Raw genomic sequence first — 6,000 nt, 5'->3', positions numbered from 1 at the left:
ATGGAATTGGATGTTAATTTCGTGTTTTATTAGCTTCATGAATATTCAAAATGTTGACTCTTTCTGCAGGAAGTAGCAGAAGGAGTGGATCGATATACAGCGTGAGATGAAAAAACTGCAACCAACTTAATACTGCTGTCATTTCTAAGCCACTATTCCGACAGCTGTTAAAATTATTCCAGTGACAGCTCATTATATTGTTAACAAGGGTACTAAAGCATTTTGGTGAGAATTTTTTCAAAAAAAAATAGTGGCCGAAAAATGACTCGTGAGCTGAACATATCGCAATATTCCATTCGGCAAATATTGAAAAATGAGCTAGCCCGAGACATTGAAGCCATTGAAATTCCAAAAAGAGCAAATGGTTACAAAATAAGGTTCCTCGCTTCATTTCCAGCGCACCATGGCCAGCAAAATCTCCGGATACCAATCCGTTGGACTATCGTATCTGGAGTATTTTGGAAAGCAAAGTTGGCACTAAAAAATACCAAAGGCCGTTGGAAAAAGAAAGGATAATCCGATTTTGCTCCAACTTTGCAAATCCTTATATTTACAGGGTGAGATAAAAAAATGCAACAAGGTCAAACGCCATAAAAAATATCGGAAATAGCATCAAATTTTAGAATAAGTTTAGATTTGTTCGAATTCGTCACCTTTGGCACGAATTATGACAAATCTAAACTTATTCTAAAATTTGATGCTATTTCCGATATTTTTTACGGCGTTTGACCTTGTTGCATTTTTTTATCTCACCCTGTAAATATAAGGATTTGCAAAGTTGGAGCAAAATCGGATTATCCTTTCTTTTTCTGTGCACTAAATTATTTTCTTTGAAAATGTTGACATTTTGTGGAGGGAGGTACCAGAAGGAGTGGACCGATATTGCCCATTTCCGAACTGAATCTAAGTTTGACAATAATATTACGATGTATCAAATCAGATACTCATTTCGAGAGTCATCGTTCGATCCAGCCAGACAGACAGATGGACGGTCATCGCTAGATCGACTCCAAATGTTCTGAAACGGATTTGGTCCAATGAGATCAAGGTTCTAAAACCGTTATTTCGATGAGGCACGTTTTGGCCGTATCAAATGATACCCATGGCTGAAGATATAAAAACCAATATCCCAAACCACATTTAACGATTTTAAAAAACCAAATTTTTAAAGACTCATAGACCCCCAGAAAATATTTTTTAAGTCTGTTAGGCCCCTAAAAATTTTTCAGAATCTGTCCCAAAACAGTGGGTGTCCATGCTGATGCCATGAGTAATTCAAACCACCTCCGATAGATATGATTAATTCCATTGAAATGAGTGTGGTACACAAAAGCCATCGCACGTTCGAGTTCAGAAGAAAGAAGGGGCGTTGTTGATTTCCTATGAAATTATCTGGCGAAAACTGGTCTGTCTGTATGTGAAACAATAAATGTGCATTAATTAATATTATTTTAGTTGTCCGCAGACATGTTTTTTGGTTTGGCAAAAAAGAAAAAAAAAAAAAAAAAAAACAAAATTGATTTCTAAAACGCCTATTATTTATAATTTGTAAGAGATCGTAAAACAAATGCCTAATTAAATTTGGGGTTGCATAGAAATTCTGAGCATGAATTGATTGATTGCGAATGGTAGAGACGAGAGGCCAAATAGATAATGCCAAAAATTATATATGATTTTAAATCTTGAAATTTGTGTTATATTGACACCAGTTATCTCAGATGCCCATTCGGGATTGGAAAAGAATTTTCCAGCTGTTGGGCAGCCGTACCGTATTTAAGAAATCATACCGAACCTGTTTCGTTTTTGAAACTTTTTTTTACTTCCAGTCATATGGTTAGAGAGAGGGTATATATCAGTTGATACGGCCAACACGTGCCTCATCGTCTCTTTGGGCGAAATTCGTTTCAGGACATTTGGTGTCGATCTAGCGATGTCCGTCCGTTTGTCTGTCTGGCTGGCTGTTGCGCACAATAACTCTCGAAAGAAGTATCCAATTTGATCCATACTTGGTACATCGCAATATTCTTATCAAACTTAGATCGAGTTCGACGATAGGCAATATCAAAAACAAAAATTGCACAGAAAGAGAAAAGATAGTCCGCTTTTGTTCCAACTTTTCAAATTCTAATATTTCTATCAGTGCTAGGTCGTCAGGTGTGAAAATGGACAATATCGGTCCATTCCATCAAGTACCTCCCCCACAAAGGGTCTAAACTTTGAATAATTACAACTGTTATAAAATGTGATGTAAGAGTCCGATTGTCTTCGTATTTCACGCATCCCTATATTTTTATCAACCTATGGTCTGGTGTTAAGATGGAATATATCGGTATGTTCCTTCTGGTACCTTCCCCACAAATGGCGGAAATATTAAAAAATATATATTTTTTGCACGAAAAGAGAAACGATAATCCGATTTTGCTTTAACTTTGCAAATCCTAATATTTACGTCAGTTTTAGGTCAGGTGCAGAAATGAATAATATCGGTCCACTTCATCAAGTACCTCCCCCACAAAGGGTCAAAACTTTGAATAATTGTAACTCTAATAAAATTTGATTCTTACACCAATTGTCTTAAAATTGTACACATCCCAATATTTTTATAAACCTAAGATCTAGTGCTACGATGGAATATATCGGTCCACTCTTTCTGATACCTCCCTCACAAAGTGTCAAAATTTTGAATATCCATGAAGCTCATAAAACGCGAAATTAACATCCGATTCCATTCGGACTAGGCATATCTCAATATTTCCACCAACACAAGGTATGTTATAAAGATGGTAAAGAACGGACCATTCCTTCTGGTACCTTTCCCACAAAGGGTCAAAATGTTGAATAACCAAAACGATCATGAACTCCGAAATAAACATCCGTTTCTCTTAATATTCCACACATCCCATTATTTCTACTAATAGAAGATCTGGTGCGAAGTTGGGATATATCGGTCTACTCCTTCTGGTGCTCTGCCCAAAGGGCCAAATTTTTTATGTGTATATGAAGCTCTATTAACATCCGATTCTATTCAGACTTGGTACATCTCAATATTTCCATTAACATAATATCTGTTATAAAGTTGGTAGAGATCGGACAATTTTTTCTGGTCCCTCCCCCACAATTGATAATACTTATATCTTTCATAAAATGTGAAACAAGCATCTGACTGTCTTCAAATTTCATCACATTTCACATCCCATTATTTATTAAAGATCTGGTATGAAGATGAGACATATAGATCTACTCCTTCTTGTACCTCCGCCACAGAGGGATCAAATTTGTAATAACAAAACACCCTAAAAATGCGAAATGAACGTCCAATTCTTTTCAAACTTCACACATCTCAATATTTCTACTGACACAAGTTATGGTGTGAAGATGATAGACATCGACCTACCCCTTGTGGTACTTCCCCCACAAACGATCGCAATTTTAAATATTTAAGAGAAATGATGTGAGACTCTGATACCTCCTCCCCCATAAAAAGTTAAAATTTTGATGTATAATTCGCATAAAATTGAAAAGAAATGTTCGATTTCCTTAACATTCAGCAGGTCCCAATATTTATTTTAGTATTAGATGAAGTGGAATACTTCGATGCACTATATTCGACACCTTAGGCAAATTTCAACATTTTCTAAAAATTGAACAGTATTGTCCAACTTCTTCCATAAAGGCTCAACATGATGAATAATAAATACAGATGCCAAAATATGTTTAAATAAACGGAGAACAGCTGAGGGTATACATCCGTTGGCAAAAACCGATTGATACTTTTTATACCCTCCACCATACTATGGACGGTATATTAACTTTGTCATTCCATTTGTAACTCCTCGAAATACTCATGTCAGACCCAAGAAAGTATATATATTCTTGATCAGCGTAAAATTCTGTCTGTCCGTCTGTTATAATCACGCTATCTTCCGAACGAATTGAGATAGAAGGCTTAAATTTTGCACACATGTATATTTTGCCAGTAGGCAGGTTAAGTTCGTAAATGGGCCATGTAGGTCCAAGTTATCATATAGCCCCCATATAACGGTACCTCCCGATATTCGGTATTTTGATGATTTTAGCGACATTATTTACCGGAATTGTTTCCAATTTGGCATTTGAAGTTCGTAATGGATACTACAGCCTAAGACAGAAAATTATCTGTGCAGGTCCACGTCTTCATATATCCCCGATATAGCGGTACCCCCCGATATTCGGTATTTTGATGATTTTAGCGACATTATTTAACGGAATCGTTCCAAATTTGGTATTTGAAGTTCGTAATAGATACTGCAGCATAAAACAGAAAATGGGCCATGTAGTCTTTGCATAGCCCCCATATACCGTACCCCCGATATTCGGTATTTTGATGATTTTAGCGACGTTATTTACCGGAATTGTTTAAAATTTCGCATGTGAGGTTCGTAATGGATACTCCAGCCCATGCCAGAAAATTGTCTGTGCAGGTCCACGACTTCGTATAGCCCCTATATTCGGTATTTTGATGATTTTAGCTACATCATAAACAGATTTTTCTTCAAGTTTTGCATTTAAATATTGTAATAACTTATGACAAAAGTTGCATATGCAGGTCTACGTCGTCATATAGGCATTCGGTATTTTTAAGGTTTTAACAGATGTGCAAAATTTTAAACGGATTTTATTTTATTTTTTTTTTCTGGAAATTGCCAAGTTTGTACCAAATGGTGGAGGGTATTAAAAGTTCGGCCTCGGCCCGAACTTACAGCTTTTTTACTTGTTTTATTTTTATTGTTTATGCGTTCGGTTTGAGAATTGCCTGAAAATAAGAAGACTAGATTTCTCGCTTTTCGGGGAGGTAAAAAATGGGCGCTCTATTGATTTTAATATTAAAATAAAAACAATCTATTGAATCACGATAGTATGAATACTGAATGTAGGATGGCGAATGGACTTCGGAGGAGGTCAATTGATGATCGGGAATGCGACGTTTACGACATCTCGTAGACAAGAAGGTAAACGACTCCTGGACAATCGGGAACTATTATGTCGGGTTGTTCATGATAGGTACACGGCTGGTTAATGTGAAGTGTGAGTAGCCAACGACTAGTGGGTGACCGTCGGAAGTTGACAAATAAGGAAGATGCTTGTATTCTGGGTGATGATGATTTGGAGGTTATCGGGAACTTATGGATTTGGCGAGCAAATGTTGATTTGTGCGAGAGATAAAAAATTACGAAGCTTGGGTCATGCGTTCAAGAGGGTGACGATTTGAAGGTGATCGGGAACTTATGGTTGTCGGTTGTCGGCGGGTTAAATCTTATCAGGGAAAATAAGGTTTTTGCTCTTTGTGACGTCGGCGTTGGGGATGTTGACGATTTGGAGGAACTTATGGTCGTCTGTTGTCGACGGGTGGGATGTTACCAGGGAAAAAGGGGCAATTGGTCTTTGTGACGTCGGCGTTGACGATTTGGAGGTAATTGGAGCTTACGATGAATGTGCGATTTTGATGTACATGTCTTTGGAGGCGTATTGGGTACTTGTGGCATAATCGTTTACAGTTCATTGGAGAGATACTCGGGAGCAGCTGCCCAGGTTTTGTAGACGGATTGAGATTCGTTTGGGTTTGACAGCTCATTGAACGTAGGTTCGGCAGCTAATATGACCAGAACTCATTCGGATTCGACAGCTCACTGTGGATATGCCCGGGGCCTGATGTATAGACCTCGCAGATGGTTAGGGACTCGTTCGGGTTCAGATGCTCACTGAGGGTATGTTCGTTTTTAGCATTTGGGTCGTCTACAATGGCTAGGTAACTGTTCTTGCTAGCACTACGGCTTAAAACTACCTCTACTCCCCTCCTAATGTTTGCTTATGATATGGAACAACGAGCCAAAACTCCTGCAAGAGAGTGAACCAAAGATCCTGCGGAACAGCGAGCCGAAGCCCCTGTGTAAATGAATTACCGCCCACTCAACTTTATGAGAGCCAGTCTTGAAGAAGGTATTCCGAGCCAACGTTTTTTAG

Source organism: Musca domestica, unplaced genomic scaffold, assembly GCF_030504385.1.
Source record: "Musca domestica strain aabys unplaced genomic scaffold, Musca_domestica.polishedcontigs.V.1.1 55, whole genome shotgun sequence".
Taxonomy (NCBI): domain Eukaryota; kingdom Metazoa; phylum Arthropoda; class Insecta; order Diptera; family Muscidae; genus Musca; species Musca domestica.
This window is presented reverse-complemented; position numbering follows the sequence as displayed.